General features: G+C 40.5%; 1 protein-coding gene across 1 annotated transcript in view; it reads right to left on the bottom strand.

Annotated features, from left to right (window-relative positions):
* LOC113041040 (synaptotagmin-2) overlaps positions 1-24062 on the bottom strand; it is a 70665-nt gene that overhangs the window by 46444 nt on the left and 159 nt on the right. The window contains exon 1 of the mRNA XM_026199313.1: positions 24004-24062. This exon is cut by the window's right edge and continues 159 nt beyond it. The gene's annotated coding sequence lies outside the window, so the exon portion shown is untranslated. The remainder of the gene's footprint in view (positions 1-24003) is intronic.

Below are 24062 nucleotides of genomic sequence, written 5' to 3'. Positions count from 1 at the left end.
GATGATTCAATTCCAGGAATGAGGACACATAAAAGAAGAGAGAATAGAGGACAAAATTACAAGCCGCTTCCTTTGTGGCGTAAAGTGCAAAATCGTCCTTAAAAGCAAGAGTCAAAGCATTCTTACAAGGAACAAAGCAGAAGAATCTTGCTATAAATGTGGTGGTGTACAGGTATCTCTATAATGAAAATGTGCACTTCTCCATGAGTATTTGGTTAGCTAAAGATACAAAATCAGCTCAGTTCTACAGGAGGGGTGTCTGGTCCTGCGTCCTACAGAGTTTTGCTCCAATCTGTCCCAACACACCTGTCTGAAAGTTTGTAGTAATCCTGAAGACCTTGATTATCTGGTTGAGGTGTGTTTTATTAGGAATGGAGATAAACTCTGCAGGATAGAGACCCTCCAGAAGCAGGATTGGAAATCACTGGTCTACAAGGGCTGTAATGTTTGAACAAGTCATGTGACACAAAATATCAACCAAGGGCTGTAAATAATACACTTTCAGGAAAAAAAGGGTACAAAATCTGTCACTGGGGTGGCACCCTTTCAAAAAAGTACACCTTTACGGTGTTTAATAGCCTTGTGAGTTGTGCTTCGGCATCCCGAGTTCGTTTCCCTGCTTGTGGATCTTTCCTAATCTCATCCCCCATCTCTGTCCCACTTCACTTTCTGTTCAAATACTGTCCAAAGGTACAACTTTTTTGTTGTTGTTTTTTTTTTTGCCCTTTTACCACCAAAGGGTACTGCCCTCGTTTTTTATTTCTGAGAGTATCTATAACACAAAGGAATACAAAGAACATTTCAGCTATTTTTCCATTTACTATGAAAGACAACTGCATACATTTTCAGACTCTCAAGCTATTTCAAGCATGTCTCAAAAGGTACACTCTCTGAAAAAAGGTACAGAAGCAAACATATGAGTACCTTAACCCTAAAAGGGGTGAACCCATAAAGAGACACTATATTTTATTTATTGCACAAGTCATACATAACTTCATTCATTCATTCATTCATTATGTACATGAACGAACAGGACAGGAAGAAGAAAATCTTATGATACCTGTCGCTTATTTGTGCACATCAAAAAAACAAAAAACCTCACCTCAAACACCAAGTATTTTCAATAATACCTATCTTTACACTTAGCTAATTATCATAATTTTAAGCGTGTTAGTCATCATTTTTCTTATAACATATATATATATACATTGTTCCTTTAGCTCAATTGGTAGAGCATTGCTTATCAAGCGCAATGTTGGGGGTTCGATTTCCCAGAAACACATTATAGGTACAAATTGATAGCCTGAATTTGTAAGTCGCTTTGGATAAAACTTAATTTATATATATATATATATAGACACACACACACACTGTCACGGTTTTACGCTGCCTGAAGGAATACGGAGTCGAGGATAAACAGAATAAGGCTTTTAATATATCCAACACAGGGGATATCCAACATGGAGCACAGAGGTAGACACACGTAAGTAGCAAGTGAGCACAAGTGAGCACAAGTGAGAAGACCCGACCAAACAGAACTGAAAGGACAAGGCTTAAGTACAAAGGATAATGGGGAAACACAGGTGGATGGAATAACTAAATTAACAGGGACATGGAACACATGAGGAATAGAATAGACACACCTGGGAACTAATCAAACTAAGCACGGAAGACAGAAACTGGGTCACTGGGGCAAAAACACTAAATGAGTCCAGGTGTGTGACAGTACTCCCCCCTCCCAGTAGGTGCGTCCTCGCACCGTAGAAACAACCGAGGGAGGCGTGGGTGGGAACTTGGGAGGAGGTTCCGGTGGCGGACGGACTCCCAGGAGGGGGCCAGCAGACAGGGACCACAGAAGGAGGAGCCAGGGAGGAGACGACGGAGGGAGGAGCCAGGGAGGAGACAGGAGCAGGAGGAGCCAGATGGTCCACCAGAGACCAGCCAGGACGGAGATCCAAGGTGGAGTCGACAGCGGGAGGAGCCATGGTGAAGGAAGGGTCGACGACACCAGGGGGCCGACAGGCGGAGACTGCACCGGTGGGTGAGGAGCCCAAGATGGAGCAGCACAGCCGCAGAGCCAGGGGGACGTCGAGGTTCCGGAGGGCCTAGGTGGAGCAGAAGGCTCAGGCGACCAAGGCGGAGGCAGGGTCCTGGCAGACCGATGTGGAGCCGGAGCGACCGAGGATGGAGGTGGAACCGGAGGGAAGGAGGAGCCTGACAGAGCCGGAGGGATGGAGTGACGAGGTGGAACCAGAGGAGTGGAGTCCCGAGGCGGCGGATGGTCGACGACTGACCAAGGTGGAGCCGGAGGGACGAGGGAGCCCGGTGGAGCAGGTGGGATGACAGGCCACGGTGGAGACGAGGGAGCTAAGAGCCAAGGCGGAGCCGCTGGGTCGAAGGACCGAGGAGGAGTCCAGGGCTCGGAGGCTGGAGGCGGAGACAGGGCCTTAACACGCCAAGGCGGAGCTGGAGACTGGCAGTCCAGCGGCGAACCACCGCGCCCCGATGGCGCGGACTGAGGGTGAGCTGCGGGACTGGCTGGCACCAGCAGGGATGACGAGGAACTGGCTGGTCTAGGAGGAGGAGAGAGGAGAAGGATGGGAGGAAGGACAGGAGGATCAGGACTGGACGGAACCAGCGAAAGAGGAGTAGAGGGACCAGCAGGTTTGGGAGGAGGCGGGAGAGGGAGGCTGGGAGGGAATACAGGAAACACAGAAGATTCAGAGCTGGGCGGAACCAGCGGAGACACAGAAAATTCAGAGCTGGGCGGAACCAGCGGAGACACAGAAGATTTAGAGCTGGGCGGAACCAGCGGAGACACAGAAGATTCAGAGCTGGGCGGAACCAGCGGAGACACAGGAAACTCAGGGCTGGACGGAACCAGCGGAGACACAGGAAACTCAGGGCTGGGCGGAACCAGCGGAGAAACAGGAAACTCAGGGCTGGGCGGAACCAGCGGAGACACAGGAAACTCAGGGCTGGGCGGAACCAGCGGAGAAACAGGAAACTCAGGGCTGGGCGGAACCAGCGGAGACACAGGAAACTCAGGGCTGGGCAGAACCAGCGGAGAAACAGAAAATTCAGGGCTGGGCGGAACCAGCGGAGAAACAGAAAACTCAGGGCTGGGCGGAACCAGCGGAGAAACAGAAGATTCAGAGCTGGGCAGAACCAGCGGAGATACAGGAAACTCAGGGCTGGGCGGAACCAGCGGAGAAACAGAAAACTCAGGGCTGGGCGGAACCAGCGGAGAAACAGAAAACTCAGGGCTGGGCGGAACCAGCGGAGAAACAGGAAACTCAGGGCTGGGCGGAACCAGCGGAAATGGAGCAGAGGAAATGACTGGAGGAGGTAGGAGTGGGAGACTGAGAGGGTATACAGGGGAATCAGGGCTGGACGGAACCAGCGGGGAAACAGGAATATTAGGGATTACCTCCGTAGACCAGTCCATCAGATCCAGAACTTGCTCCATATGACTTTCAGAGACTGCATATAGCTCACCCTCAGTCGCAGGAGTGTGGGCAGGGCTTTCCTCCACGCCCTCGATCTCCACGAGGACTCCCACGATGCACAGTGTTGCCGGCTCACACACCTGGTCAGTCGCGCTCTCGAGATCCGGCTCCCTGTCAGTGGATGGCTCGGACTCTGCGGCTGCGGTGGGCTCTGTCTCCGTGCGGCGTGATGGTGGCTGGCTGGTCTCTGGGTCGGGAGTGGGGCTGGCGAGGTCCTCTATGGGGCAGACGGTGAGAGGTGACCCATTTCTCGCCAGAGTCCACTCCACGAATGCGGCGAAATCCTCTCGAGGACCATCTTCGGACGACAACGCTCTGCATTTGGAGTTCAGGCTGGTGTTGTAGAAGGTGCAGAGCGCGTTGTCCGGGTAGCTGGTGGCATAAGCTAATAGAAAAAACTGTCTGGTATGGTCCTCGAGAGAACGTCCTTCCTGCTTCAGCAGAAGGATGAGGAATTCGGGACGATAGAGGGGATCCATAGAACACTACGAAACAAAAAGACTTTGAAAACACAAAAACAAAACGGAGGGGAAAAACACACAGTTTTCTATTTTCTTCTTTTGGTGGTCGGGTCTTCTGTCACGGTTTTACGCTGCCTGAAGGAATACGGAGTCGAGGATAAACAGAATAAGGCTTTTAATATATCCAACACAGGGGATATCCAACATGGAGCACAGAGGTAGACACACGTAAGTAGCAAGTGAGCACAAGTGAGAAGACCCGACCAAACAGAACTGAAAGGACAAGGCTTAAGTACAAAGGATAATGGGGAAACACAGGTGGATGGAATAACTAAATTAACAGGGACATGGAACACATGAGGAATAGAATAGACACACCTGGGAACTAATCAAACTAAGCACGGAAGACAGAAACTGGGTCACTGGGGCAAAAACACTAAATGAGTCCAGGTGTGTGACACACACACAATTTCATGTTTTTTTTTTCTTCTAAACTTGACCCTTATATTTGATTTTAATAATGTGTGTATCCCCCAAGATCCATCACCCTTTGAGGGTATACATTCACTGGAAACAGAATACTTGTTTATCAGTGCTTGTTACAGCATGGTTGTAATTCCTGAATGCTTTGGACTACTAAGGTTGATCTCTTTATAAAGAAGAAACATAGCAGATTATTGCTGAAGTGGAAACAAAAATAGAAAAAAAAGAAAGCATAAAATAAAGCTATACATTTTTTTATGAATACAGTAAAGATAATGTATAATACTAATTGTTTTATTTTATTTAAAATAAATATTTTATAAAATATGTTATATATCTAAAATTGCTTTAAAATCAAGCCATATGTCTAACCAATTTATGTTCCAAATTTGAAGTTGATCACAAAAAAGTTTTTTTTTCCTGTGAGATTTTCTTTGGGCACTATACCCCAAGAAAAACACTGGGTTACACCCAAACCCTATTGAGTTTTTCAAATTTAGTTTATTCTGTTACAAATCAATAATTTTCAGTCACAATATGACTTAAATTACAAAGCATTCACTAAATATGGAATCTTGACTGTCAGACCTTTCTGTGTTTTGACAAGATTACTAAAGGATACAGTTTTCTAAAACACAAGCCACTTTTCAAGTCATAAAGTCTATATGTAGGTTTTATATCTTGATTTATACTCCTAAAATGGTAAAATATCCCCTGAAATACAAACATAGTATTTATTTTATAAAAACCTCCAACTACATCAGCTGAGTCGATGTCCCATGACAGGCGGCGATGCAGTTTTAAATGCTTCCTGTGAGTTAACCAAAGAACAGAGAAACAAGTCACCTCCTATAAACATTCACAACAAACTCTGAAATGAGATCTATGCTTACACTGCTTCTCCCCACAGCTTCTCAGATGTGTGTATCCCTCAGGATACATCGCCCATTTTAGGGTTAAAGGTAAAAAAGTACTGCATTCGAAAAGCACTGCCCCAGTACCAGCTTTTGTGCCTTTTATCTGAGAGTGTAGTGTGAAAGGTTGCAATTCAAGTATCACAATGTATACTGGAGTTTGGAATACACAATGCAACCTTTCTCCAGATTTGCTGTCGGAAATCACAGTCATTAGTTGCCGAAAGTCTGAGAGTCTGCATACTTTGGGCAGTCAAAGTTGACAGATTTCACAGAAAATCTGTATGATGGCCACAGACACCAATTTTTTTAGCTTCAGACTTTTCTAGTCAAAGGAGCCAAGTTTAGAACATATCTTGAGTCTGAGTTTGAGTCATGACAACTTGAAAGCTATTTAGTGTATGATGCCCAATTTTTCCTCTACAACAAGTCCTCAAATATATGATGTCTGGTGTTTTACAATCTGTTGAGGTGAGTATCCCAGACTTGAAATGACACAAGTTTGTTGTATGATGAAGAGAGTTTGTAATGATATGATGGTGGGTAAATGAAGACACAATTATGAGTCAACAATCTTTTTAACCAGGGGTGCCCAAGTTTTGCTCCAACACCAAACACACCTGAAAAAACTAATCAAGGTCTAAGAGTCAATATGCATATTATTTTTTTTTTTCAAGGTTGGAGCAAAACTCAAAGTAAGTGCGCAAGGCTGTCCAGATCTTAAAAACGCCAAAGCACGGTGCCATTATTGCACACATGGGTCCACTAGTTCAATTTAAGAACTACTTGAAGATTAAGAACATGAACATGCCAATAAAAACAACATTATATATGAAAGTGAAAACAAAAACAATGGATGTGCGAGAAAGTCAGATACTGTTGGCATGCATCTGACCAACTCATATTCAAAAAAAGTGTAACTCTGTACCACCCTCTGCAAGTTGCAATTTTGTCGTCAAATATACCAATAATCTCACGGTTAACGGAGTACATAATAGAGATGTACAGCTACTAGAAAGACAAGCATTCCCTCACAGCATGTCCATGCAACCCGAGAATATCTCTCTTAATCGCCAATAAATTATTCCTGTTCAATATCCTGTAAGCCTGGTCTCAGTTCAGCCTCCAACAAGGCACAAGGAACACGAGATCCTCAAGCAAACCCCTCCTTCTGCAACAGCTTTCCACACATTGTGCAGAAAAGCCCCGTGGAAGGAGATTGAGAGTTAGGCTTTCATTTACTCACAAGCAGAGCCAACACCAAAGCAGCCCTCTGGAGCGGGCACACAATCACAGAGAGCAGGTGTGACCAGCTCAACATACAGTGATATCTCAGCTTGTAATAGTAACCAAACATAGCTATGAAGGTGCAAAAATACTCAAATACAGCTGGAAATACCACAGGGCTTCTTAGAGGTTTCCAGCTAGAAAAAAATGCAGCACTCTTTTGAAATAAATGTTTATTGCATATGTCATGATACTTAACACTGTGCTACAACAAATACTAGTAAATACAGCAACATTAAGTAGTATTTGGATATATAATAGGCTTGCACTTGCTCTCAAACGAATGCACGGGTCCGAACACGAAGACTTCTAAATGGAAACAAGCCCTGATTTTCTTCATTGAGTAAATGCGGCACAAGATGGTAGAGTTTTGTGTGCCGTGGCAGATTGCTGACAGTTGGGTGTCTGTCACAGTCAGCATCGAGGTTATGTAATGAGTTTGGCTTTTGTCTCTAAACTGCTGATACTGCATGTGGAGCTGCGCTCAGTTAAAAAGAGCTGCCTTTTTTGCATTCAATACGTTCAAAGAAGAGAACAGTTGGCAGATATCAGAGAGCATTTTCACACAGCATTTAGGTCTCATTCTCTTCTGCTGGCCTATTTTTATTTCTCTCTCATGACTCACAATCTTGTATAACATCAAAATAAAAAAATAAAAAATGCACTAAACATAATAGGAAGTAATACATATATATATGTTTTTTTGTTTAGATTTGTAAGGTGTGTTAGTTGACCAGTGAACGACAGCAGCAGGACAAGAGTGTACACTAAGCAACAGTTGGAAAGTCATTTCTTGAGGACTTGAGGAGGATGTCTCCTTCCTGACACAATGCCATGGCAAAAAATATAATAAGAAGCACCTAAGGTCACAAGTATCAGCCACTCCAATCACAAAAATATGAGCCTAGAAGACTTTCAGCATTTCCTGTAGCTGGAGAGCACATTCGGCGGTGAGTGAAAGTCAGCGTGAAATGAACAGAAAGCCTCAGTCATCACCTACAGCTGAATTCACAAACAGTATCAGAGAAGAACAAGCTACATTTCACCAGCATCATCACCTGCATAACTGAAACCTCCAGTTCATCTGCAGGCCTTTATTAATATTCATCAAGTGGTATGGCTAAATCAACAAGAAAGAGCCGTGGAGAAGGGAGACAGGAGCCAATCGATATGCACATCTGATGTCAGAATGTCTAGATGCAATCTTCAAAGAAGACAAGTTATGGGCCTGGATGGGGTGAAGTCTGTGATAAAAGTGACACATATGCAAACTGTACAACTCTCATGTAACTACCCTGCAGTCTCACATTGAGACTGACCTACTAAAGTTCATATTTTTTCATTACATTAATGGCTGGCTAACCCTTTAAAGATATAGAGACTGATTATTCCTTACTTGTTTGGTGCTCCTTTTGCACAAATTACGGCTTCAGTGCATTGTGATCAGCCTGTGGCAATGCTGAGGTATTATTGAATCCCAGGTTGAATCCCAGTGGCCTTCAGCTCCTCTGTATTGTTTTTCAGATGTTACTTATTTCCCTCTTCACAATTCCCTATAGAATCCTCTGGGAAGCTCAGACCAGGTGAGTTGGACTGGACACTTCACACTGGACTTTAGATTCTGTGCCTCTCCAGTCTTCCTCCAGACTACAGACCTTGATTTCTAGATGAAATGCTAAATTTAATTTCATCTGAAAAGAAGACTGCAGACAACTGAGCAACAATCCAGTTGTTTTTGCTTCTGATATTTTTCTGGTTCAGGAGTGTCTTGGTTCTATGAATGTGACAGCTGTAGCTCTTTTCTTGAAGATGTCTGAGTGTGGTGACTCTTGATGCGCGGACTCCAGCTTCAGTCCACTCCTTGTGAAGCTCTCCCAAGTTCTAGAATCAACTTGACTGCACCTTTTCCTACCACACTTTTTCCTTCCAGTCAACTTTCTATGAATATATTTTGATACAGCACTCTGAGAACAGCCAGCCCTTTCAGCAGTGCACTTCTGTGGCTTTCCCTCCTTGTAGAGGGTGTTGATGATTGTCTTCTGGACAACTGTCAAGTCAGTAGTCTTTCTCATAATTGTGGTTGCATGTTCTAAACTAGCCCAATAGGGACCCTGTATTTATACTCAAAATTAATCAAACTAATCAAGCTCAAAATGGAAGTGTCGAATTTTTTGAGATTCTGAATTTTTAAGTCGTAAACATCAGAATTAAAACAAACAAAAAGCTCTTGAAATATTTCAGTGCCGTGAATATAAGAACGTTTGATTTTTTAAATTAAATTACAAAAAATAAAGACCTTTTACATGATATTCAAATTGTCTGAGATGCACCTGTACTGTGTTGTTTCAAAATAAATAATAAATCACCCAAGCTGTCAGCTTGCAGTCTGGACTGATGGTAAAATGTTAAAAGAGTATTTGCCACAAACATACAAGCATGACTGAAATCCGATTTATGAGCAGTTCCCTCTAATGAGCCAGTTCTTCAATCAAAAAATTTGGCTGTCTTGTACTAAATCAAAAATGTAGACCAATTCATGAACCAATATGACTCTGAACTTGTTCTTTTTAATCAATCAAATCAGTTTCATCCGCAAAGTCCAGCTCTCAAATAAATAATTCTGAGCCTGTTCTTTTTAGTAAATCAAAACAGTGCAAATATTGAAGTCCGATTCAAAAGCAAATTGAATCAATGCTGTGTAGCCAGCGACGACTGAATCATGAACAAATTACTTGAACAAGATGGATGTCCTAATGTATTCTTCAGGAAGATTCACAGTCCCAGTTTATCTCAGTCTAACAAATATTTCACTGCACAAACTCCATCAGAGCGGTGACTGAATGGACATCTGATTCACTCAATAATGTGCAAATATTTATGTACTAGAACAAAAAAATGACAAAAAAATGTCATATAAATACTATTTTTAAGAGCTGCCAGCCTAACCAGGTTCAAGCAAATAATGAACACATACTGTTTATTTCTTCTGGTCATTCATTTATGTAAATGTTAATGTTTAACAAATGTTACATTTTAAAAGTAATCATGATAAGTTGCTTTTTTATGTAATGTAACTGAACTCTTACCAGTTTTGTGTGTAATGTGCTTCAAACGGTCTGTGAGCAGTCCATGGGCAGGTTGTAGGGGTGCAGAGACTATTGCACAGGTATCTGACCAAAGGCCTGAAATGTTCCCGATTCATAACTCTGTGGTATACTTCCCTTCTGTTTTGGATTTGATTATCTGTTTCTATGAAGAAAAGTGTTTTTTTTTTGTTGTTGTTGCTAAAGAGCGTGTTGATAAATCTATTGGCCGGTGACTGGCTCTCCCCCAGCTGTTCTCTTGGACAGCACAAGGACTGCTGCTTGTGTGGAGAACCAAAGTCATCCATCACCAACTCCCTTTACAGCTCCAAACGATCACGCCTGAAAATAATGTTCACTCAGCTGCTGATTAATTACAGCTCTCTGTGGCTCGATATGAATGGACTGCAAATACTATACTGTGCTGTGACATGCTGTTTGAAATTACACACAAAAATTCTGATATGTACAGTATATAAAATACCTGCTTTAGATATTTATTAAAAAATGGGTACAAATTCACCTTTGAACACCAGGATCACTGGAGTGTACTGTGACACTTAACGATCTAAAATAGATTCAGTTTTCATCTTGTGCATAATCACATGCTTTGTCTTTTCTTACTTAAATGCAAATTATTATAATCTTTCCCAGAGGCAAACAGTGAAAGTAATGCAGTATGACTAACTGACAGTGAGTATTAACCTTTAGCCCTTCAGGCTTTTGAATATGCGACAGGATCCTTTTCAGCAGGATGTTTTGTTTAATTATATAATTGAGAATTATTTACAAAAGAAAATAGACTGTTGCCATTATGTTTAACGTGCAGTCAGTATTTTGCACACATTATGTTCCGAAAAGGTCTAAAGCCATTGGACAGTAAAATGAGAAGTACTCAGCTGGTCATGTGACTTTAACGTGTCTGCCCCTGTGAAATGACCCGGTTAATGTAAGTTTAAACTGCTTTTATCAGACGACCGGATGACAGGAGTCTTCATCTCTTGTGAGTGAGCATCATTTAATATTCAGCTGTATTCAGTTCTGCTTTGCATTTCTGAAAGCTGTTATAAATGGATGTTATGATTTCTATTTTTCACTGCGGAAAAGGGACATGAGGAACAGACTCTTGACTGACAGTTTTAGTAGTTTTATTTTATCTGTCTCAGTCAAATGTGCTTTCTTTAAACATATTGCAGTATGACATTTGTATCAACTGGTCTTTATTGTTGTTCTGCCAGCTGCTTGGATTATTTTTCTTGTGTCATATTCATGACTTGTTGTGGTCTACTGGGAATATACAAATGCCTTAATATCTCCATTGTAAGTAATGTAAGCCACATTATTTACATTGCAGATATCAAGGCATATTTGTTCTCTTTAAACTAAATTAGTATTCGTCCCAGCCTCGAGTTATCTTGGACTAGACAAGGCTTTTCTTAAAGCCTTAGGCATAATAAAGTTATTATCACATAGTTCTGCTAGTCTAAAAAGTATAGCAAGATAAATATTTCATTCATGTGTAGTTTAATATTTTTTATTGTTCATTTTGTATTGCCCAGTCTCACCAATCCGCATATTAAAATATAGCACCATACAAATATTTTGTCAGTTAATTTAGCTTGCATTCAGTTAAAAGGAATAGTTCATCCAAAAATAAAAAATAAATTGCCAAAATTGTACTCATCCAAGATATAAATAAGTTTGTTTCTTTATTGGAACAGTTTTGGAGAAGCAAAACTTATTTTACCATTCAAAACAGTTTTGGTGATCAAAGTGATTTCAAATCTGTTGCCATTAAGAGAAACAAAGCCAAGTAAAAATAAAGATAACATTGATTTAAAATGTTTTTGATGAAAAACAGTTTTCACTTTGTACACCGTATGCAGGTAAACAATCACACAAATAACCCACCACACACACACACACACACAAACACACCTGCAGTCATTTTCAAGGTGTGAATGTTTATCACCAAATTACACATGGCTCTGTAATCTTGGAGTTGAATCAACAATCAATCAAGGCCAGGAAAGGAGAGGACAGGACTAATCGATTCTCAGTTAGCAGCCATGTGATAATTGTGCTGGTATCAGCCTCCTGATGTGAACTGCTGTGAGCTTTAAAGCCAAATGACTTGAGCCAGCCCCTGAGGGAGAATGTGGATAGTGTCTCAATTCGGCAAATATACAAATTACAAACATTGTTTAATGTCGCTTCATCTTAAATGTGTGAATTGTCATCTGATTTTACAGTTAGAGTATTAGTTTGTGATATCACACATATAGGATATCTCAATGTTTATGTTTATTGGCATGTTAATTTGAGCCACCAGTGATTTCTGTGACATGAATTTATGTTGTACTCACTAAAAGAATCGTACACTTCACTGGTTTAGAATTTCTATTTAATATGACTTATGAGAAAATGCAGCTGATGGCAGTGTAAAAACTTTAAAGGGGAAATTATTTTTCAAATAACCTCTCAATTTATTATCTCTATGCTGAAAGAACACTTTCTCGCTCTATTAGTCATATAAGCATAGGACAGCAGACAATATGCTGAAGTCTTTTCATAGTCAATTTGTCAGTTCAATGCCTTTCCTTTTGGGTGTTTTTTGATGGTTCTGTAAACATTTCATTATTCATTTTTAACATGTTTCCTACTCTCTCTGTTTGGCTAATCTCGCTGTGAAGATTACAGTTTTTCAAAAATTCATCGGAAATACCTGAGCAGTTGTTTACTGTTAGCAAACACACTGATGCCACACATGCTACTGATAGCGGTGTTTGGATGAATATGTGAATATGTGCTGCATGCTTTCCTCTCAATAACCAAATAAACACGACAAAAATTATATTGTTGAGAAAACAGCAGTTAAGAAAACATCGGATCATAGTTATGTTGAAAATGTTTGCATCAGCTCTACAATTCGTGAGTCAAGTCACATCACCTTTATTTATATTGAACTTTGTACAATAGATTTCTTTAAAGCAAGCGGTTTTTAGTAAGTAGTAAATGTGAAAGAGTATTTCACTTTCTATTACAACTTCGACTATAAAGTTGCTCTCAAGTGTGTTCATGTATTTACTCACGTCTGACCTCGATGGACTGAAACAGAACAAATAAACCCACTGTCGCCAACTATTTTCAATGGAAAGCAGCTAAAGTCTGATTGAGTGGTGAGTCTCGGAAAGTAGATAATGTTTGTCCAAAAAGTCACTACATTAAATAAATGAAAACATAAATAAATAAATAAATAAAAACAAATTCACTAAATGGGGTGAAAAAGTCCCTAAACCACTAAGTTGGCAACCAGAGAAAATGTCCATGTTCAAAGAAGATGGAGCTCCAAAGCCACAGTTACTTATTACCTAATCTCCACAAACCATTGTGAATTTGAAAGGTATGATGAGTTTTGCTTTGGCCTGGTTTTGTTTTAAATTATGTCGCAGCAGTTTGTTCTTTGACTTTGCTTGTAGTAAATTGGAGCATTTGTTGCCTCAAGTCAACATTCTCAAATTGTCTATGAAATTCTGGTCTGTGAACATCCTTATTGTTTCACTGCACTTCAGTCCAGTGTTTGAAGTCTTTACAGTGTTGAAAATGCAGGACTGCTCTGTGTACAGGCCTGATTTGGCATTCATGTCCTGGGAGGCCAGACTCTCTCTCTCTCTCTCTCTCTTACTCTTTTGCTCTTGCTCAACACTGGAAGTAAACAGCAGCTTTAATCAATGATTCCTTTGCACTCTCCTGCCTCACATGTCCACTCTCTGGCAGTCACCAGATGGTGGACATGAAGCAAATTTACTACAGCACAAAAACACCTCTGTCTTGACTTCAATGCACCTCTGTGGTGCCCTTCCTTAGACCAAACAGTCAATATTTTAACTTCATTTTGAAAGTACAGTATATAGAGGTCTACTACCGAGAGGCTACTATGAATCTTTGCATTATTAATGTATAGTATTGCAGTCTTGTGATGGATTTCAATGTAATTGTTTTGCCCAATTTGATTACATCATTCACAGTGCTTCATGCGAGTGGGAGTTCCCTGCAGAATTCTCATCTCGCTGGCCACGCTCTTCAATGGGCCTAATATATTTGGAATTCTAATAGCCCTGCTATTCACTCTCATCAGACTTTACATCCCATTTCAAAGAGCTGTATGGTCATGCCGCCACGGAGATCTCTGTCTGTGATCAGCTCTTCCTCATTAGCCAGGGAATGGCATCAGTGAATGAGTATACTGTCAAATTTCGCATTCTGGTGGTGACTGTTGGCTGGAAATGAGGTGACCTTACTCGCCGCATTTCGTCAAGGGCTCAACGCCGAACGAATGGTGATTTATGACGACATGTGAGCTTGGAAATCTTCATTCAGAAGGCCATAAAGATCTCTCAACATCTACATGCCTGCAAGCCATGCCACTCTATTCACCGATCTCCCTCTGCCTCACTGCTTACAGTACCAGAAACCGTGCAAGTTGATTAATATCATCTCATCCATGTGGAGCACACTAGTAGGATTACCTCGGGACTCTGTCTATATTGTGGAGAGAACAGACATTTGATTCGCTCTTTTCCTGTTCGACCAACATGCCCAGCAGTGACTACCATCCAGCTCAGTTCTCAGATAGCAACTTTGACTTGTATGAATGTGTCATTAATGTCATCTCACCAATCCCTTTCACTGCAAGCTCTTGTAGACTCTGGCTCTTCTGGAAAATTAATCTCACTGGGCACAATACAATGGCTACAGCTAAAACCTCACCATCCAGGGAAAACCATTGGGCTATGGCAAGTTAGTTATGCTCTACCATCACACTCCTTTCTGGTGCCTTCATGAGGAGCACATGCCCTTTCTGGTGCTGGAGGATTTGACCGCGGAGATCATCCTAGGACACCCTTACATTCTCCCATCATTAACTGGAATATCAACAAAGTTCTTTACCGGAGTGAGTACTGTTGCTTCACTACCATCTCATGTCAGTCCCATCCTTGCTACCAACATAAAGAGTCCTGAACCGAAGGGAACTCTAATCATTCCTCCTGAATACTGGGTGTACAAGGATGCGTTCAGCAAGTGGGCCTCCATGGAATTACCACCTCACCGGCCATGGGACTGTGTCATTGATCTGCTGCCTGGAGCTCAACTTTCCAAGGGTAGAGTTTACCCATTGTCTATCCTGGAGCAAAGAGCTATGGAGGAGTACATTAAAGGGTTAGTTCACCCAAGATTATGTCATTAATAACTTACCTTCATGTCGTTCCAAACCCATAAGACCTTCGTTCATCTTTGGAAAACAGTTTAAAATATTATAGATATAGTCCGAGAGCTCTCAGTCCCTCCATTGAAGCTGTGTGTACGGTATACTGTACATGTCCAGAAAGGTAAGAAAAACATCATCAAAGTAGTCCATGTGACATCAGAGGGTCAGTTAGAATTTTTGGAAGCATCAAAAATACATTTTGGTCCAAAAATAGCAAAAACTAAGACTTTATTCAGCATTGTCTTCTCTTCTGTGTCCGTTGTGATAGAGAGTTCAAAACAAAGCAGGTTGTGATATCCGGTTCGCGAACCAATCATTCGATGTAACTAACCCTTTAAGGAGGCTCTCGCCTAACCTGATTTTACCAAGTGAGACATGTTCCTGGGACAACATCGTTGTTGACCCTGGAACAACATTGTGATTAACCAAACAGATTTGAAGAACCAGTTTATAGATTTTGTGAAGTTTATGCTTAAAATCAGTGTTTGGTGCTTGTACATCAGTGTCATTCATCTATCATTTCCTCTGATTTTAGGGATTACTCATGGTTAAGGTTAGGTTTAGGTGTAGGGATATGGTTAAGAATATATTTTTGGAGTAAAATGTTGTTCCAGGGTCAACAAAATATGTTGACCTAGGAACACATCGGACTTGGCAAAATCAGGACGTGCGGAGGCTCTCCAACAAGGCTTCATCCATCCCTCTACATCACCAGCAGCGTCCAGCTTCTTCTTTGTAGATTAGAAGGATAACTGAATCACCGTCCACTGTCGGCTGCCCTGAAGGAACTGCATGGAGCTTGTATCTTCTCCAAGCTAGACCTTGCAAAGCGCCTACAACCTCGTTAGTTTCCACCATGGTGATGAGTGGAAGACCGCATTCATCACAGCCACTGGACACTATGAATATCTTGTTATGCTTATGTGAGTTGTTATCCAACTCACCTTCTGCTTTCCAAGAATTTATGAAGGAGGTGTCTCTCCATTGCTTTGTGATAGTGTAAACTGTAGTGAAATCCACCAAGCCACTCAATCTGAGCCTGCTCCACTGGGAGGTCCAGAAGGTAGAACCTATATTCCATCAGCCCTCCGCATTACCCTTCTGGACTCACTGCACTCTTCTCGGGGCTCTGGACATCCAGGCAGCCAGCAAACCCTCTCACTCTTCCAAAACCGATAATGGTGGCCCAATATGGCCGAGAAGTCTGTGCCATCACCAAGTTTGCCCATCACTTAACACAAGGAAAACTGGTACCACTTCACAATTCCCACCAGCCTTGGTCCCACATCAGAGTCGATTTTGTCCCCAAATCAGAATCTGACACATGTATCTTCATTGTGGTTGACAGGTTCTCTAAGGCATGCAAACTTCTCCCTCTCAGAGGACTACCTACCTAAATGGAAACCACAAAGCAGTTGTTCCGTCATGCATCATGCTTCGGCATTCCTGAATATATCTGTAAGCCTCATCTCCAGACACGATCTGCAATCAAATGTCCAGACAGAGTGAAAAATCCAGGAGATTGGGATATATCTAGAACCACTGGAGCCTTTACCTTCCCTGGGCCGAGTATGCACAAAACTGATTCAGGCAGAATACTACTGGCCTCACATCATTTCAGTGAGTAGTCGGCTTTCAACCTCTCCTTTTCAATTGGACTGGAGAACCATCTGAGTTTCCAGTGGTTGATCACTGCTTCGGAGAGAGCGAGAGAATACAGGACTCAGCGCATGTTCATCTCCAGCAGACACTTTAGAGACAGCAAATCCAAGAGGACTCTCGCCATCTACCCATTCTTCAAAACCAACCTGGAGATAAGGCATGACTGTCCACACTGGACATTTATTACCAACTGTATCTTTGAGCCCCCACTATGTTGGCCATCATGAGGCAGATCAATGATATCACTTACAGGCTTGATCTCACTACCGTATCGCACCTACCTTCCACGTCTCTCTTCTAAAGCCTTGCATTAATCCTCTGTCTCCTTCTCCCTCAGAGTCTGATGAATCTAACTCCTCCTCCCGAGATTGCTGAAGAGGAGACTATCTAGTGCCTAGAGACGAAATTCTGGATCACTCCTCTGTGAATTTCATAACCTATATCCTGGTCGCCCTGCACCCAGGGACCTCGGTCGTCCTCGACGTCGGCAGCTGGTGTCCGGAGCCACCTGTGGGGGAGGGGTACTGTCAAGGATTCTCCAGCCTCGTCAGACCCTATTATCTCACACACCATTCAAAATCACCGAAGTACTAATCAGCCACACATGTAAACATTAGCTCAAATGCACAGTCACTGCAGTTGCACTGTCTGGTTCTGAGTTCACTAAGCTACTCCTTTACCTGACTCCCCAACCTGGACTTCCTCCTGCTTCCTGCCTGTCTTTTGCCTTAGGCAACATCCATCGGACCTGTTAAGAGATACAAGCATCTGTTATCAAACTAAGCTAAGTACAGTCATTATCAAATGCTCTGCATTTCTCAACTCTGCATCAAGCTGTTAAAGACCTTTTAACGACAGACCTGTTGTGAGCTCTGTTTATTTATAAAGACTGTTCATCAATAATATATGCTTTTGTTAAAGCCATATGATGGCAATGTTTTGTGCTGTGTGCAACAGTTAGCTTCCAGAAATAAAAATGCCATTAATTTTCTCCATAGAGAAACTGATTTTTACTCAAAACTTTTAAACCTTCAAAGGCAGACCTACTGTGAGCTCTGAGGCTGCTGATGCTACATGCTTTTGTTGAAGCAATCAGTACACATTATTTTAAATGATTTTTTAAATAATCGTATTTTACAGCAGAATCCATGGTGAAAAACTACTGTCACAATAAATAAGTAGACCTCGGGGAGACAGTAAGTTAAAGCTCTTTATTAAAGAGCCAGGCTGGTTTCTTTGTAAATTCAGCACCAAGGCCAGCAGCCAAAAAAAAAAAAAAAAAAAAAAAAAAAAAAAACAGCACATGGTACTGCAGCAGAGAATCGAGCATCTCTGGTGGAACATCATGAAGTGCATCTGTAGCCACTCTGTAGGGATGTGAAAAGTGACTATGATAGCAAAGAAATGTTAACGTGCCTGAAGCTGAAAGCTGAAAACAGTGAAGCTCTATCTTTGACACTAAAATGGATACTAATCCGCAGCACCATATGACATAAAGCCAGCAAAACATCACTGTCAGGTTATTGAGCAGTCCTCAGTCACCTCTCACTCCACTGGTGTACCAATAAAAGCTGAAGTGTTTAATGAACAAATACTTAAGCTGTTGAAGTATCTTGTGGTCAGATGCAATGAGGTTTGATGCTCATGCAGCCACTGCATGTTTAAGTCTTGTTCAACCCTGTTCTCAGCATCATTTTATAAAATGTGTACAAAAATAGAAGAGAGTAACAGTTTACAATTAAATGAAAGCGAATTCATTTAATGGATTGAAGGCATTGAACCACCATAAATGGCTGCCCACTGCTCCTGGTGTGTGTTTACAGTGTGTATTTGTGTGTGTGTGTGTGTGTGTGTGTGCACTTTGGATGGGTTAAATACAGAACATGAATTCTGTGTATGGGTCACCATACTTGGCTTGACATTAGACATATCTTGACGATACTTGTTTTAAACTGCACACCACAAACATTTTCAAGTACTAATTGCAAACATATGTTTGAAAAAAATACATAACCAAACAAACATAACCGTTTTATTTTTTATTTTATTTTTTTCAGTATAGGTGTGTAAAACTTATAGCCAAACAGTATAGCTAAAGTATCATCAGTTTATATTTACCATAGACCTTTCTTTACTTATAAACTGAAAAGCTCCCTCATAATCCATCTCTAAATCTCAAAAGAGAACCCAGGGCAAATTAGTATTCTGGGTATTTAAGTAATGGCGGGAGCATTCGCTAAAAATTGGGATATAGCTGTATATATATATATATATATATATATATATATATATATATATATATATATATATATATTTAAAGATGTTTTTTTTATTTGTATTACTTTTATAATTTTTTTTTTAAATCTATGTTTTGTCATCTAATAAAATTGAGATAAAACAGTAAAAGCAGTTTGCAATTAAATGATCATGTAATAATAATAATACATTTTATTTTTTATAGATTTTTTTTAAGTTAAGTTTTGTCATCTAGTTACATAATTTGCTGTATGCTGTGATAAATGTCTAATTGAATAAAAATGTATTTACAGTCAATACAGTCACTGCCCTTGGCATGCCTTTTTCAAAATGTACGAACATCAGAAATTCCTCTTATTGTGCTCCATCGCAGGTCAACTGAAGTTCATGTAAGAGGTTCAAGCTTATAAATCATAAAAAAGCAGCACAAATGGGAGCAGCTCTGACCTTGCAAAGCTTGTTAGCCCTTTCAATGTTTTTCAGCTAGTTCCATCACATTCCATTCTTCCTTTCTTTCTCTTTTCATTTTCACAGTAGAGCACAACTGCTTTTAAGCTTCTCCGTAGGCAGTGTGTTCAATCACTCAGTACTGCTTTTCTGGATATCAGCCATTTTATTCCTGGCTAAATTAATGCATGAATCCATTCAGTGTGATTGAGAGATTTGGAATGCACAAGATGAGCTGCATTTCCACAGACATGCAGAGGACACCCTGTACTCTTTGAGAATCCTGTCATCTCTTGAATATGAATCGATGGCAGAAGAGCGGCAATGTCTTCCTCTATCTGTAACCACCTCCCAGTAGCACAGAGGAACACAACAGCCTAAAATACAAAGGGAATAGAGTAATAGCGAAGCATCAGAGGAGCACAGCAGTGTTCAGTCCTGCTTGTGCTAAGCTCCGCCCCTGACTCCTCCCCCTGCCTTCCCTTTGGATTAATTATGCAGCTCACTGCAGCATTTTCAGTGTTGCCTGCAGTTTGTCCTGCCACAACTCCCTGTTCCTCTCTCTCTTCCTCCTCCTTTTTCTGTCTTTCTCTTCTCTATTCTTTCCGCCTCTATTCTTGGAGGTCTAAATTTGATTAAATTCTTCCCCCTCTCTCTCACTCCCGCCTTTAATTCTCCGCTCTTCTTACAGCACCATAACAAGAAATAAGGCTGCAATTCAGGCTCGTCTGAAAACACTCTGCTGCTGCACACATACATAAAGCTTCAAGCATTGCATCATGAAGGGGAACTACTGCACACTCACTGCCTAATGCCTGGACGAGAGCGTTTAACCCATGTGGGCTCAAACCATCCTGTCTCACAATGGCTAATTACAGCAGCTGTTCTGCAATGAATTTGGCTTTAAATTATGCAATTATTCCAAATTGTTGTCCCTGTTAGGTTTAATTATGTAGTTGAGCTCTATATTTATTATTATTATTATTATTATTATTATTTTCCATCTTTACATGACAGGGATGCCAAACATAATATTAAATCTGTAGGATAATAGGTATTGATGCAGATCAGAGGAATGGTCTTCTACTTATAGTTACATTTACAGTTAGACATTTAGACATTTCTTTAGCTTCTGACCAAAACATAGTTTAAGGTGCACACTCTGAGCTTTAATTGGATGGTTTTCTCATCAAAATTGGAGGAAGGGTAAGGGATTACAGCTTTTTAATATGTTTTTATAATAAGCAATTGGATAATTGGCGCAAAAGCTGTTTCATGGACAGATGTGAGCTATTCTTTCATTATGTCTACACCAATTAAGCAGGTAAAAGGTCTGGAGCTGATTCTGAGTGTGTCATTTGCATTTGGAAGCTGTTGCTGTGAACCCACATCATGCAGTCAAATAATCTCTTTTTACAACACAAAGAGACAATTGTTGTTTCCACTATTTCTGAATCCATCAGAGAGATAGCAGTGACATTATGAGTGGCCAAATTAAGTTTGGTACATAAAAACAGCATAAAAAAGCATGGATGTGCATGAAGGAAAACAGTGGAGGATGATCTGAGAATCTCTCCATGGTAGAGAAAAACCTTTCACAACATCCAGCCACGAGAAGAACACTCTCCAGGAGGTAGACATGCCACTGTCAAAGTCTACAAGGAGACTTCACCAGAGCAAATACAGAGGGTGCACCACATGATGCCAACAAGGCCAGATTAGAATGCCAAAAAAAAGAAGAATAAAAAAAAGAAAGAAATCTGAAAAAGCCAGACCACTTCTAGAAAAGCATTCTTTGGACGGCTGAAATTAAGATAAAGTTGAAACACGGTGGATCAGTGCACGGCTTCCAGTGGGAGGTGTTTACTGGTGATGTGACAGAAGACAGAAGCAAACGGAAGAATTCTGAAGTGTGTGAGATATACCTCATGCCCAGATTCAGTCAAATGGAGCTTCATAGTACAAATGGAAGACCCAAAACTTATAGAAAATGCAATCCAGGAGTTTTTGAAGGTAAAAATGTGGAATATTCTATAATTACCAAGTCAATCTCCTGATCTCAGAACCCTTCCACACTTAAGACACACTTAAGATTCTCAACTAAATATAAAACAATGAACATTTAATTTATGGTTATATTTATTTGTCCAATTACATTTGAGCTCCTGAAAATGGGGGGAATGTGTATTAAAATGGCTGTAATTTCTAACAATTTATGTTCCATTTTATATGTTAATTTTTTTTTTTTGTTAAACCCCTTGAATTAAAACTTAAAGTCTGCACTTCAGTTTTATCTTGATTAATTCTGCTCTGGGGGGGACACAGAGCCGAAATTATTAAAATTGTGTCAGTGTCCAAATAAATCTGGACCTAACTGTATAAGTTCAAGCTGTAAAAAATAAACAATACAGTGTATATTGTCTGCTTATTATATATATATATATATATATATATATATATATATATATATATATATATATATATATATATATATATATATATATATATATATATATATATATATATATATATATATATATATATATATATATACACACAGGTGAAGGGTGATGACCAGTGCCAGGTATGGGGCTGATGGGAACCCCTTTATGTATTTTGAATCACATGATCTTGCAAATTTGAAGCGATGCATTTACATGTTAGATAATATAATGTAATGTAGATATACTGATGTTATATATTATGAGCTGCTTTCCATTTATAGCCATTTGAAAGTGCATTTAAATGAGTTTGTAGAAGCAATGCACTGCTTTCACCTTTGCGCTGGCACTGAGTAGGATGACAGAACAGAGTACTTAATACAGAATATCTGATCTAATCTGGTGCAGCAATGTTTGTGGTTATTCATCGGGAAGACAGTTTTGTTTAATAATTTTTTATATCACTTCAGTGCAATCAAAGAATGAGAAAGCATCTGACGGTCATTCAGAGAAGAGAACATGGGGACATCATCCATCAGACACCAAGACTGACCTCGACACCGCATCAGTTTGAGCGAAGCTCTCAGAGGACAGGAATAGTGTTTGTGATGTACCGCACGGGTGTGGTTAAACCAGTCATGAATATCACACGAGTCTGATAAACACAGGAACAAGAGTAATGTTTGAAGTGTGTATGCTGCACTCTGAATGGGGGCTGGGTGCTGCAACATACCGCAGTGCTCGAAGCTTTCAGCACACCCACTCCATCATCTCCTCTCTCTCTCATGCTCACCCACAGTGCCCCTCTGTCTTTATGTTCCTGTACCACTCTCAGTCTCCAACACACGCTCCTCCCTCTTTCTTCTGTCCTACATTATAGTCTCACACTTTCCTCTCCTTTACACTGCTTACACAACACCACTCTATGAACAGAAAACACATACACAGATAGCTCTACACACTCCCCCTAATGTAGCAGCTCACACAGTACACCTCGTCCACCGTAAGATTAATCAGCTTGTCAACAAAGCCCAGCATGAAGACTGATTGTACTTGTTCTTTAATGAATCGATTGCCCATCGCACAAGGATTTGATGGGGCAGATTTACCTGAATGTTTTAATTCAAACGTCTTGTCTTGTTGACTCCTATAACCTCATTCATATTAAGGCCTTTAATGAAATTGAATAGTGCACTTTCCTTTCATGATCGCTGGGAGTCTAAGAACTTCACATCACAAGCAATGCTTTACCAGGTGTGCTCCTGCTCAAGTTTACTTTGGCAGAAATCCACAGATATGGAGCCGTTAATGTAAAGCAAACGTCAGAATGCATGCATTAAAAATGCATCCACTATGATAAAGTGGTTTGAGGTGATAATATTGTGCAAAAAAAAAAAAATCAGCATCTGTAATCACAATTCGTATGAAAAGGAATTAATGTTTTACTCCCACTAGAGTTAATTTTATTTGGGAAACTGCAGTGAATTGTATGTGTATGCATGTTTTTAGAGTTTTGCAGAAATATAAGTATGTTTTTCCATTGAGCCCAGGTAATTGATCTCAACACTTAAGAAAAATTAAGAGCTGAGGTCTAAAAAGCTGTTTCAGATCAGTCTCATTGAAACATTGTGATCTAGTTGTACTTGTTAATTGGCCATTGTTTATTTTTCCTTTATTTGTAATAACACATGGCGCCCTCTACTGGTCGGAAAGCATATGAACGTGAACAAAAGTACAAAAGTGGTTGATGGTTTTACATTGCATCACTCACTGTATCATTTTTATAAAAATGAAGTTATAACCCCTGGTTACCTTAGCTGTTAATGTGCTGATAGCTTAACTATTCAATTCAATTCAAATCAATGCTCTCACATAAAATCTCTCTTTAACATCACCTATTTTAACATTTCTGCAGGGCAAAAGACTGCCAGTACAGTCAATTACAAAACTAAGCATTCAGAGAGTTGTACTCTGCCTGTAGTCATCCTTCAAATTAATCACAGAAATCGTTGTGTTCCCCTTTAGTATAGTAATAAAGAAATATACTGTATGATCTAATACTGGATTTGGGGTAAACACAGAAGTCTAATCTAAACTGTCTCAGTTCCAAATCACCTATCCAGAGTATTAAGCCTAATAAAAATAAAAAATGATATTTTACGCAGGCAGAACCTTTAAAATGGCCACTTACCATACGTGCCAAATGTCCCGAAGAGAAACTTATAGTTGTCTCAAGCCAAAAGCCTCAGA

The sequence above is a fragment of the Carassius auratus genome, chromosome 23 (assembly GCF_003368295.1).
Source record: "Carassius auratus strain Wakin chromosome 23, ASM336829v1, whole genome shotgun sequence".
In the NCBI taxonomy this organism is placed as follows: Eukaryota; Metazoa; Chordata; class Actinopteri; order Cypriniformes; family Cyprinidae; genus Carassius; species Carassius auratus.
The sequence above is the reverse complement of the archived record's forward strand: the minus strand, read 5'-3'. Positions and strand labels throughout refer to the sequence as shown.